The 12,477-nt window shown below is 41.9% G+C and overlaps 1 protein-coding gene across 2 annotated transcripts in view; it reads left to right on the top strand.

Moving 5' to 3' along the window:
- Positions 1 to 11,702: 11,702 nt before the first annotated feature.
- Positions 11,703 to 12,477, top strand: part of JADE1 (jade family PHD finger 1) — a 43,548-nt gene continuing 42,773 nt past the window's right edge. Inside the window, exon 1 of one of the 2 annotated variants that reach the window (XM_077783040.1) lies at positions 11,703 to 11,722. The gene's annotated coding sequence lies outside the window, so the exon portion shown is untranslated. Of the gene's footprint in view, positions 11,723 to 12,263; positions 12,293 to 12,477 lie in introns of those variants that run through there. The other variant, XM_021541610.3, reaches the window with a different exon arrangement.

Raw genomic sequence — 12,477 nt, 5'->3', positions numbered from 1 at the left:
GTTGGTTGATTTGGAACAGCAATTGGGCTATGGTAAATTGTGTGAAAAAGTGACTGATAGAGAACTAGTGAGTGCTCTGGACACGTACCAAAGATGCCAAAGAGAGAGAGGATTCTTGAGTCTGTTCCACTTAAGCAAGCCCAGACTGCCTAGATTGTGATGCTGTTGAGTGGTCAACAGAATCCAAGTGCCAGGGCAGTTGCTGGGAGGAACAACTGCCAGGAATGGAAACAAGATAAAGGATGATATCCAAGAGGAAATAAGTATCAAAATGGGAGAAAAGGCTCAAGACAGGTTCTCCTCAATTTACAGAAGAATTTTGAAGGAGAAACTGTATTGGCTGCAGCAGAGCAACCTTTAAAGGAATATAAAGGCTGTTCTGGCAGACAGAGGTAGCCTGTGATTTCTGATGCAAAGATACTTTGAAAAGTGCCATCAACTTCATGTAGATTATAAATATTTTGGTGAAATTCTATTATGCTTTAATCACCTATTTTTAGGAAGGGATGGCTCATCAGATTTTGGGTTTAAGATTGTACACTTTCCAGAAAATCTTTATAGCCATCTCCTGCTTTGAAGTAAGAAAACAAATTGCAGATTGTTTTCTTACATGGTTGGAGCTTGGTATATCTTACAAGCAATTTTCTCCTGAAAATGTTATTGCTATGGTCTGTATCGATGGAATTCTTTAGTTTACTGCCTTTATCAGAGGACTTTCTGTTCATCCAAGAAAGGTTTACTGTAATAATGGCATAGATTTGGACCTTGAAGTAAAACCACTATAATGGTCTGGAAGATACGGAGTGAAAGAGTTCTTTTAGTTGTGTCGGATTTGTTTGATTTATTTGACCTTGAATTCAAAGTACAAATGCTGTTATCAGTAAGTGGAGAGGGGCTTTGACCTAGTGTCATGGGGCACATTTAAGATTTCACAGAGTGTTCCAAGAAGATTCTAATAATTAGTCTCAAAATAGGTGTTAAAAAAACCCAAAAAACCAGATGGGTAGAGGCATTTTATGTCTGCTTTCTTTCAGAACTGCTACTGTACTTAACAGAAGAATTAGTAATTTCTAACTCTGGCACTTAAAACATCAAAGAATAAGTTTTCTTCTCCCTATCAAATATGTCAGTCAGCAGTTCTTCCACAGATTAAACAAAAAAAAGGAAAATAATGTCAGGAAATGAGGACATTCCAAACTCTGGATCACACATTCTGCACACTCACTAAGGGACATATTGTGGTTTATAATTTACCACCAAATAGCTGTGGAATTGCCCTTGTGTATGTTTCCTTCTGATTTGGCTATGTTTTGTGTTGGTTTGTTGAGGTTTTTTTTCCCTGTATGTGAAAATAGAAGACATGTCCTGTGCTCCTCAATTGTCCTGTGCTCTTGTAGTACAGGAAAAAAGAATGCAAACAATATATATTTTTTTTTAATCTAAATAGAGCTCTAGAAGTATTAGAAAATATTTTGGTTTTGAATGATTTTGCATGACCATGAAAAATCAGTATATTTTTAAATTAACAAAAATGTGCATACATTTAAAATAAATGACTGTAGTAATATTTCACTCATTGCTTCTGTTGTCTGTTGACATAAAATATGCATGTACACAATAGGCACAACATGGTTCAAGGACTGAACATGTGTTCATTCCTGCACATGTTTATAGAGTTCTTCTCTTGGAGTTATTTCACTAATTTCAATACAATAGAAGTCTCTTTTGATTTCTGCTGTACTAGTGAGATTCCTGCTTTCATCCTTTTATGACTGTCTTTGCCACTAAAAGAAAATTGTGTATGAATGTAAAAGCAGCAAAATGCTGGTGACACAGCCATTGGTTGCCCTGGGAGTACTTGCTGCATCCTTCAGTTTAATTTGCTTAATATATGTAATTAATTAGGCAACTGCAAAATGATAGAAATGTATTTGTGGATTCAGCCTCCGTAAATTAGTGGTAACCAATTTGATACTGCAGGACATTAGGGCTCTCTCTGTGGGACTAATGATGTCTAATGCCTCAGCAGTCATTTGTGGAGCTCATCATGTTTACCTATTAAAATGAAGTCATTACATTTTACTGTAGAAATCTTAGAATGCTTTTGGTACTACTTGCTGTGAATTTGGCTGAATCCAGGTGGGCAGGACCCTGTCCACTAAAATAAGTATTTTCCACAAAGGCAAAAAGAGGTCTCCTGAAGGGTGGAGATAATTTTAAATGCTTGGATTGAATAGCTGGAATGTGTCTACTTGTCTGCAGAGAGCTTTAGTGCAGCAGGTGCTGTGCCCACAATTTGCAGCTGGGCAGCTACACTTGCAACTGCCGAGCCTGCCTGCACAAATGATAAAAATCTTCCATACATAAAAAGCCATAGAAAAAAATATTGGAGGCTCAACTGAAAGAATTTTCAAAATTAAGCTCAAGACTAAGCCTTCCTAATTTCCTGTACAGAACTTTTATTGTTTTTATCCCCTCTGACTGTTTAGGGGAAAGAGATAATTTAGCTGAGGTCCAGGCACATGGTTATGAATGTCATCTGTACCCAAGAGATAAGTGACGTAACCTTAGTGCAAAGAAAAAAAAAATTGCAACTTCACTTGTTTGCAAAAGTGTTTTTTTCTCTTGAGGAAATTCTTGTGGTTTTTTGGCACTGTCAAGCAGCATAAGAAACTTTAGGAACTTAATCATAGAATCAGGAGGGTTGGAAAAAACCTTTAAAATCATTGAGTCCAGTCAGGATGTCAATTAGATGGGACTGATGGGATAAACCTTTCAGAGCTTAGTCTCAAGTGTCTCTGTCCCTTGTTTTAACTTTTTCCACCTACCAAATATATAACAAAATGGATTATTTGTTTATATTTGCAAGCGCTGGCCTAAATATACAGGAGATTTTCCAGTATATGAAACAAAATTCTTTCTCAATAGAGAACTGCAAGATGAACATAGTGGAATTATTAATAGAGTACAAAAAAGTTAAGATATTTTAACTGGTGTCCTATGTATATAGTATGTGAACAAAAGTGTTATTTTTCACAGGGTTGAAAGTGTCTATTTTTCTGCTGTGAAGTGTGAAAAGAGTTAGGATCAGCAAACACCTTGTTAGGTAGGATTTCATTTGGTGCTTATGTTGGAAATGAGATACAGCTTTTAAACCCTTTGTCAATTAATTCTTCACTGGATTTTAAGGTTGAGATGATGGTTTTCAGTCAGGGCATGATGTGTTGTGTGTGACACATCAGTTTATTAAGAAGTATCATAGTGTTTGAATGGCAGTGGCTATATAGAATTCTCTGTAATTATAAAACATAGGCCTGGGGAAAAGCCTAACACCACAAATGTTAGTGGCATAAACACCCATTCACAAAGAAAAGAGACTTTCAACTCATGCTTTTGGTTTCAATGGTTGCTTACAAACTCTAAGTATATGGAAATAAGTTTTAAAGTAAAATAAATATCAGTGTCTTCTTTCCTTAGCTGGGCTTGGAGACCTACAGGCTTTGAGATACTCATAAAAAAATAAAGCATGTGTGTATAGAGCAGCAAAGTATTTTGTGTGTATATTGTAGCTTGATTTCTTGGACTGATTTTTTTTTTTTTTTCCCATGGAAAAAAATAGAGCATTCAGGATGTTAGACGATCTTTGGCAACTTTAAGGGGATATAAGACATTTAACCAGATGATGTTAATTTAGAAGGACAACCAGCTTAATTGGTCACTGAGGCTCTCCCACTGGGGCCAGCATTTTCTATACTTGTCCATTCCCTTCACCTGAACTGCCAGGGCTCACACAACCAGTGATCTTGGGCTCTTTTTTCTTTGTCCAAGGTGGGGGACTTTTTTGCTATCCCTGATGTCCTTCACTGAGGTCAAACTCCTGCCAACAAGTGATCAAGGATCTCTAAACCTTGTGTGAGGCACTACTGATTGCACTGTACTCACAACATTTTATTAAGGAAGGCGTGTAGGATGCTTAATTTCCTTAAAAAGAGACCCCAAAGAACCCACAGGAGCAGCTCTTGCAGAAGATGAACATGTAAAGAAAAGACAAATTGAGTCTCTAGGCTCCACTGTCAACATGCTAGGAGAGTAAAAACCCCTTTGCTGTCTCTATGGGCCTGTCCAGCCTGTCAGTCAATATATGCTTTATTACACATTATCGATCCAAAGCACCACACCAGAGTGCCAGCACACTTTGTACTCTGGCATGGCACTGGGGCTGGCACTCTTTCAGGCTTTCCAGAACGTATCTTCTGTAAACTCTGTCTGCTGTGACCTGAGACTCTACCTTAAGTAGCCCTTCCCCAGAAGAGATCTGAGGCACTGTGAGCTCATCTTTAGCAGGGATGCTGCTGTGGCTGGATGAATACTTGAGGAGCTGAGTAGGCTGGGACTGGGGTTTTGGCAGCTACTTAAGGATTTGTGTGCCCACTATAGATGTCACTTTAGGGAACCAGATTAAAGGCAGTTGGCACATTTACTTTGTCCTAGCTCTTACATTTCCACAGGAAGAAAATAACCTTCCTCAGATTGTCAGTGACATACATGTGTGATGGTTTAAAAGCATGTCCTCAATGAAAGACACAATCTTTTCTGGCTTGTGCAATTTGAGGAGCAAACATGGGTGTTTACCCTGTGCCAAAATCTGCCCACATAAGCAGATCAGACTTTTTTTTTTTTTTTTTAATGTTGTTCTGGAAGGTCTGAGACTATTTTTTGCTTATTTTTATTGGTTTTTTTTAGCTTAGTAAAGCAAAGTTCACAGAAACCGGAGTGATGATCTGATTTCCAACTTTTCTTCCCGGTGTACTTAGTTAAAAATAACCGTGACAGTCTTGCCTTTGAGCAAAGATGCTGTAATTTCTAAATAAGCAATAAACTCCTTTGTCCATTAAAAAAAATAAGTAACCTCAAAACGATTAGTATAAAAGGTATGAAATCACTCAAGGCCTGTTTACATCCTGAGCCCTGAAAATTTACCATGCAACCATTTGGGGTTCTCCCTCTGGACATCCTCATGCAGAAACTATGCCACCTCCTGTACTCCTCACTGGTCAGGTGGAGTCTGGAGCAGAAATTTGGGATTAGACACATTCCCTGTGCAAATGCAGTGTTAAGGGTATCTTCCCCCTCGTGCTGTGTGTGTTTCAAACAGCACTGAAGGATTAGTCTGCTATAACATGTCAGGGCTGAATCATGATTTCAAGTCTCTTTGCTTTGCCAGAGGCAGTTTTTATTTGTATCTCGTTACAATTATGGCTCAGTATCCTATTTAGAAAAGAGATAATAATTCTCTCCCTGATAAGAGTCCTGTGGCTTTTCTTATGTTGTGTGTGTATTTCTGAAAAGCTCTTAGCAAAGTGGAAGTGTAACAGTGAGAACTGTATTGGTTTGGGTATGTGTTAATGACACGGTCAGCTCGGGCCAGTTTCTGAAAGGTTATGGGTTCTGCAGGGTTATTTCTGCCCATGGATATATGGCATAAACTGCCCTCTTTATCCCAATACCTCCCCACCTCTTTGAGGGGGTGTGAGAGATGGAGGAGGGTTAGATAACAGCTCAGCTTTCCTATATTCTGTGAACATTCTTTTGTGCTGAATATTCCAAACCTTTTGTTCCAAGTCTTGTTGGATATTGTTGAACCTCTGGACATAAACAGTAGTGAAATCTAAATCCATGAGGTAGCTTTTATAACACTGATGTTGAGTAAAACATCCCAAACTGGTTTTTGTGCTTATTTACACAGTAGAAAAGCTCAACAATCAGTATTGCCACAAGAAAAAGATATTTAGTTTAAGTTTCTCAATTTTTTTTCTGCTTGCTAAACACTGAGAAACTTAATTTCTAAAACATATAATTGGTAAAGTAAAATAGCTGAAATAAACAACACTTGTCTATTTGACTAGATTTCCTTTATCTAGCAGTGGTCGCTTCTTTACACCCTTTTATTTTGTCTATTACTGAGCTGAGTTACTTAATAGTTGAAGTAGGTTTCAGGACAACTGCATCTGAAATAAGTGGACCTCTTGACCATTTAAGGAGAAAATTTGCCATCTGTTGAAATCATGGTTGCCACATCCCCTAAGAGGGATTTCAAGCATGGAGACTTAGGAGGGGAGCTTATTTATACCTACTGAGGACAAACAGAATACATCCTATCTCATGGCTAATTGTCCTAAGTTTGTTTTTTGCCATGGAGGGTGTAGGATTTCTCTGCCCTTGTGGCAGACCTCAGTTTCATGGCCTGCAAAGAGCTTTAAATTCAATGAACTGTGAGTCATTGCATTTGGAAGAAGAAATAGAAGCAGCTCTGTGGTGATTCCATCAAGTACTAAAGGGAACCCAAAAGGACCACATGGGAAGTTACTTGCAGGATTTCTGCTCTTTGTAGACATCTTATCTCAAACTGCTCATAGCAAATGGAACACCCGATCTTTATTTTTTGATTTAATATTTATCCGATTCCTAAAGATCCAGAGTTGCAAATTTTCTTCAAAGTAATTTTGGCCCTAAGTTTTTACTGAAAAAAAAATTGATTTTTTTTTGCACTTCTGTGATAAATTGGTACCACTGCTCCACTTCTAGCAACCAGTTATCAGGTTGCACTCTGCAATCAGAAAATCTGTAATCAGATTCTTTTGAACTCTTCCAGAAGTTTTGTCACAGCACCTTTCTTTCACTATGTGATTTCTGCCTGCATAAACACAATTTAATGTTGAAGTTCATTTAGATTAGCTGTTGTAATGTTGCCTGATGAGCTGCCAGATAGACACGTGTAGATACTTCAGCCAAGATTTGATCTGCTGCTGCTAAATTCTCACTTGCCTGAGGTTTTCATAATCCTTAGGGCATTACCTCGGCTGCTAATTACTTCTCTCATCATGTACAAAATTGTGTTATTTCCCTTAAAGGTGATGCATCACCTTCATCCAGCTTAACTTGCAGACCTGCAAGTCTGTTTCCAGTGTTCCATTGAGCTTCTTGTTCTACTGGTTTCCTGTCAGCTTCTACTTTTCAATTACAACAGTTGGGAAGCACATGATTTCAGTACCTGTACTTTTAGATTTTGGAATGTAGTTAATTTTACCTATTGGGCATACCTGTCCCTGCTTCCTTTTTAGATGAATGCACACTGTCAGCAGTTGCATATTCATGCAATGATTGTGTCTAACTTGCAGAAACATTTTAAGATATCTATGTGCAAAATGTCATGGAGGTATACTTTGTACTGTGTTCTGTGCTGTGAACCAGGCCAAAGGGGAGGATATGGTTTAATCATTAGAAACCTTGGACTGAGAGGCATTACTTCAGGTTTCTATTCTTGGTTTTAATGCTGACTTAACATGTGACTTGTGTGAGTGATATAACCTTTACAGGCCCCTGTCTACCCACAGATAAAATTAGTGTTACAATCTCTACTTCTCAAGTTTTGTCATTAAAAAGAGTACACAGGTCTGTCTGTGCAAGCCCACTAAATAAAGAGTTCACCTCTGAGGATTCATTTTCATCCCTTTCTATCCTAATCCTTCACTGGCACAGCTTCTCCTTCCTGGGGCTCTGGCCCATACACCGAGTTAGAGATCTCTCATGACTTCATCTCAATAAGCCAAAGAAACTGTAAACCAGAAGAATGAGGGTTGTGAGCACAGGAGAAATCACATCTTTGGTGTATGGCTTATGAATAAACTAATCACTCTCACAAGCAATCCTGGCAGCTGTAAACCTCAGCTTCAGAGTCAAAGGGAATAATGACCTGCCTAATCCAGACACACCAAATTTTGGTAGTTGTGGATAATGAGAGGGACAAAAAAAACAGACCACCAATTAGTGGAGGGTTCTGTGCATAATTTTATGAAGCAGTTAGGTGCCACCATGCCATAAAAGATGTATTTGGGTTGGACAAAACTGTGACAACTGTGTTCCTCTATGGCTCATACAGGAACTGCGTTGAGTAAGTTTTATTTCTGCAGGATTTAAAAATATTGCATTTATGCAACTTGTAAGTGGTATAGATTTACATATGCATGAGTCAAAATCTTTTTTTCCCCTTGCTTGTGTGATTAGACCAGCTAGAGACAAAATGGACCTTGAAATGAATTGGCCCAACTATGCATCCATCTTACAGCTCTGCTCTATAAAATACCTGTCACAGGAGATATGAAAACTCTCTGGAAAATCCCACTCTTTAAGTACAATCTAGTGTTGACAGTGCTGATTTGGATCTGTACTGTTCTTCTCCTCAAGTTTCTAATTTTCAAAATAAAAAATAGAAAATAGAAGTTCCTGAAAGCTCGAGCCAAAAGAGCAAAAGAACAGTTTTGAATTTTAAGTGATACTCTTGGACTAAATTTAACAGTGAGGAGAAACTCAGCTTTGTTAGCTACACCTTCATGTATGAGGACTGTATCAATTAGCAGAAAATATTTCAATTGTTAAAGTATTATCAAAATAAAAAAAGGAAGAAGGAAGGAAATTAATTTTACTAGCCACTGCTACAGCAACAAATTTCCACAGAAGGGTGCTGAAAAGCTACATAGTCTTTCCTTGGATTTGTGTATCAGCTAAAATATTAACAATCCAAGAAGGAAATGTTAAGAAACTAATAAAACAATAAAGAATTAAAATAAAGTTTAATATATGAGTGAGTGTATCTGATGAAACAACTTACAGAAGGGATCAGAAGTTCTGTGTGCTAGCACAAAGCCTAACTCTAAGCTGGATACATGTTCTCTGAATGTTCCTGGAATAAATGATAATGCTGGTAGAAAGATAAGTGAGAGAGGCACAGAACCTTATGACATTATTTATTATAAGAAAGTGCCTGTTTTGCTGAGAGGGTAAATACCTATTAGAGACGAGGGGTGATCTTAGAACTCCTACTGACTCTACTTAAAGCAGAATTTTCCTCATCACCTTGATGTTTAGTCAGTGCAGGTAGCAGAAGACTACTCTCTCTTGTTTGACCATAGCTATGCTCGTATCCAACTTCATACCTGTAATGCTGAAGCAGTAACATTCCCTTTTTGTTTTCCAGACACTTCCAAAATTATTCTTCCAGCTCCTAGCCCTTTGATTTTTTAAATATTTCCTTTTAAAACATAGAAGTGTATTATTCCAGAGGAATCTCTGTGGATGCACTGTACTCAGAGACAAAATAGCATCTTTGTTCCAGTTGTGTTACCTTCTTGTAAAGACTGGGCTAGCTGCTTGTGGAGCACAGAGGACTCACATTTGGGGAGTTTTTCTATGGTAATGGAGATAGTTGGTACTTTTTAAAAACACAGCCCATAATTCATGGTACCATGAAAACATTAATGTTATCTTAAATGTGAAAACAATCATGTTATCTTAAATGTATGGCCTCATATGGCTTCCAAGAGAAATGTTTCCTAAAATACAATGTGTAATATAAACTTGGCTACATATGCAAAGGAAAACTAATTACAGGGAAACAAAAATATTGCCTCAAATCCAAGGAGCTTGAGACAGGAAAGTTTCTGTCATTCCTCTTGAGAAATTAGAGCCCATTCACATTTAAGCTCTTCTCAGAAGCTTGTTCTGAACTTCTTGGAAAGAATTCAGGAAAGTGGAACAAATAGCATTTATTGTGATTCTTCAGTCTTTTACAATGGACAATATTATTTAAAATTATTTAGAAGAAACATCATCATATTAACCCAGTAGAAGTGCATGCCTGTGTACAGTAATTGCCAATTGACAGTAGCTTTGCTAACCTTGATTGCTTTTTACGGATTTATGAGAAGCAGTCCCTGAACCCCTGAGGGGCCTGCAGACCACTGAGGGAATAAACTGCCCTGTTCTGTTCTGGGGTTTATACCATGGCACAGCAACAGGTTTAGGAAATACAGAACAACTAAGTCTCCAGTCAGTATTGAAAATTAACAGCCCTGGAAGTTCAGGGGTAAGGTGACAGGGGTGTGTCAGTAAGTTTATTATAATTATCAGTTACCGTGACGGGGTGTGTTGCATGGATCGTCATGGATGTTCCTAATTAAGCTGCTGATGTACAGAAAGCTATGCCAACAGGTATCTTTACAGATCTGGATGCCAAGGCAAGTGTAGGAAGAAAGTAGGGAATGCATGCCTTTCTGTATTTTCATGTAGTAGAAAACAAGGGAATCAAAGTCTTAGATTCAAAAATCTGAAGGTGCTTCAGGGTGTTCTGTGAATAAAATCACAACTGTCTGATTTTCACAGTGAAAGAATATCTCCAGGGGGGAGGATGTTTTTGTAGTAAAGCACAACTTTTTAGGATGTGCAGATTCAATGTAAGTACTGTTTCATTATTGGGTGGGTGGGTGAGACGGCAGAAGAAATGACTCGGTTTGCACGGATGAATAACGACCCAATTCCTCTGCTGAACTAAGGTGTGATTCTTTGGCAGACTGATGTTTCTGTGGAGGCTGCATTAATTTGTATTTGCATACTATGGGGATTACTTTACACAGATCGCCTTAATTCTGTGTCTGAGCTTATGCTGAATCTTCTCTGTGGTGTTTATTACCTCAGAATATATCTGCTCAGGAATTCTGCTCAAAAGGGGGAGTTCTTCACTCAGGGAGCACAGGTGTATGGCGTGAGGTAAAGCGATTTATGTGGAAAAATAAGGAAATCTGCATTCAAACACGCTTTTTAGGTAATGGGAAGTTTAGTATGTCATTTGGTGCCAATTTGAGATAATTTCCTCTCCTGCTAGAGAGATGTGAACTGAACCGCAGATTGTGTTGGCTCTTTCTAGTCTTTGAGAAGTATCAAAGTTAACGAGCCATAGGGATAACGCTGGGGGCTGAGAATAGGGAGCGTGCAGTTTTATTCTTGCCCCGGCAATTATGCGCTACGCATGTGGCCACAGCGTTTAACTCTTGGTACCCTCAGTTTCTCTGCTTGACAAATAGTGACTCACGCGTTCTGCACGGGGAGCCAGTGCATCGCTAGAATTCCTGCTTGCGAAATCGGTTTAAATCTTTTGGAGAGAAGAGTTAATGGTTGCAGGGTAAGGCCAGCAGTGCCGCGGGCGGGATGCGGGTGCAGACACGTATCATTTCCCAGCTGCCCAGCCGCGCGGCGTTGCCTCCCATCTGCGTTTCCCAGCCCGCTGGAACACGAGCGGGAGGCGGCGGGAGCCGGGCGGCCGCGCTCCCCCGGGGCTCCGGCGGCGAGGGGCGGCGGGAGCCCCGCGCGGTGCGGCCGGGCCCGCCAAGAGTTAACGGCGGCTCCCCCGGGGCCGCGCCGCCGCCTCCCCACCCCGGCGCTGCATTATTATTATTATTTCTCCCCCCTTCCCTCGCCTTCCAGTTTTGGCAGGGGATTAAAGCAGCTCCCCCCTGTGGCAGCAGTGACCCAGAAACGAGTTTGATTCACGGAGTCCTTCCTCCATAACAAGTACAAACGTCAGTCAGAGGGAATCTGTGTGTGTGTGTGAGAGTGTGTGTGTGTGTGGCGCAGCGAGCCGCGCTCCGTGCCCGCTGCCCGGCGCCGCGCCGAACTCATGCGGCGGCCCCGAGCCCTCCGCGCAGGGGGAGCCCGGCCGCGCCGCCCGCCCTCGTCGCCGCCGCGCCGCCGCCAGCAGGTAACCGTGCCCGCCGCAGCGCCAGCCGCGGAGCCGCCAGCACAGCCATATTTGATGGGGTTTTTTTGTCGCTCCGGAGGCGGCGGGAGAGCAGTTTCGTGCCGAAGGTCGCTGCCTAGTGGAAATAAGATAGTACGTCATTAACATGGCGCCAAGAGCCGCGCCGCTCGGTACGGGGCGAGGGGAGGCGGCCGAGTTGCGGCTCCGCTATCCCACAAGCAACTTGTGCGGGGCTGTGGCGGGCGGAGGCGGGAGGGGAGGCAGCGCTGCCGCCCGGCGCGACCTGCCGCTGCCGGCTCCCTTTTTGTTCCGCTGCGGGCGAGCGGGCAGCGCGCAGCTGCCCAGGTGCAGCGGCCAAGTGAGCCGCCGGTGTGCCGTGCCGTGCCGTGCCGGTCTGCGCCGTGCCGTGCCGTGCCGTGCCGTGCCGTGCCGTGCCCCCGGCCCTGCGCCCCAGGCGTCGCTGCAGGCTGCGCCGCGGGGGCAGCGCCTGGTATCGCCCGCCGCGGAAAGTAGGAAGCGTTGGAGCAACTTGGTAGCCAGATGGCAATGGCAGAGCGCAAGTCTTGCTCGGATACTGATGTGTAGGAAGGGGGTGGGGGAGAGTCATGGCCACTGTGTGTCACCGTGTTACCCAGATGCCCACGAGACCCGTCGCCTCTCGCCGCGGGCGGGGAGCGGTGTGCGTGGGAGAGGAGGTGTTCGGTATGCAGGAGCAGCTTTGTTTCCCTCCCTTTACCACCCCGCTTGCACTTCGATTTGGCTTGGGGCGGGGGGGGGGGGGGGGGCGTAAATGCTTGGAATGCATAAAAACTGCTCATCGGTGAAATTAAACAGAAGTTGCCTTTCGGAGCGGGAGAGCCGTAGCCGGTCTGCCTCCCGCTTGATGG

This window comes from Lonchura striata, chromosome 4 (assembly GCF_046129695.1).
Source record: "Lonchura striata isolate bLonStr1 chromosome 4, bLonStr1.mat, whole genome shotgun sequence".
NCBI lineage: Eukaryota > Metazoa > Chordata > Aves > Passeriformes > Estrildidae > Lonchura > Lonchura striata.
Note: the sequence above shows the minus strand (reverse complement) of the source record. Positions and strands in the feature narration are given on the sequence as shown.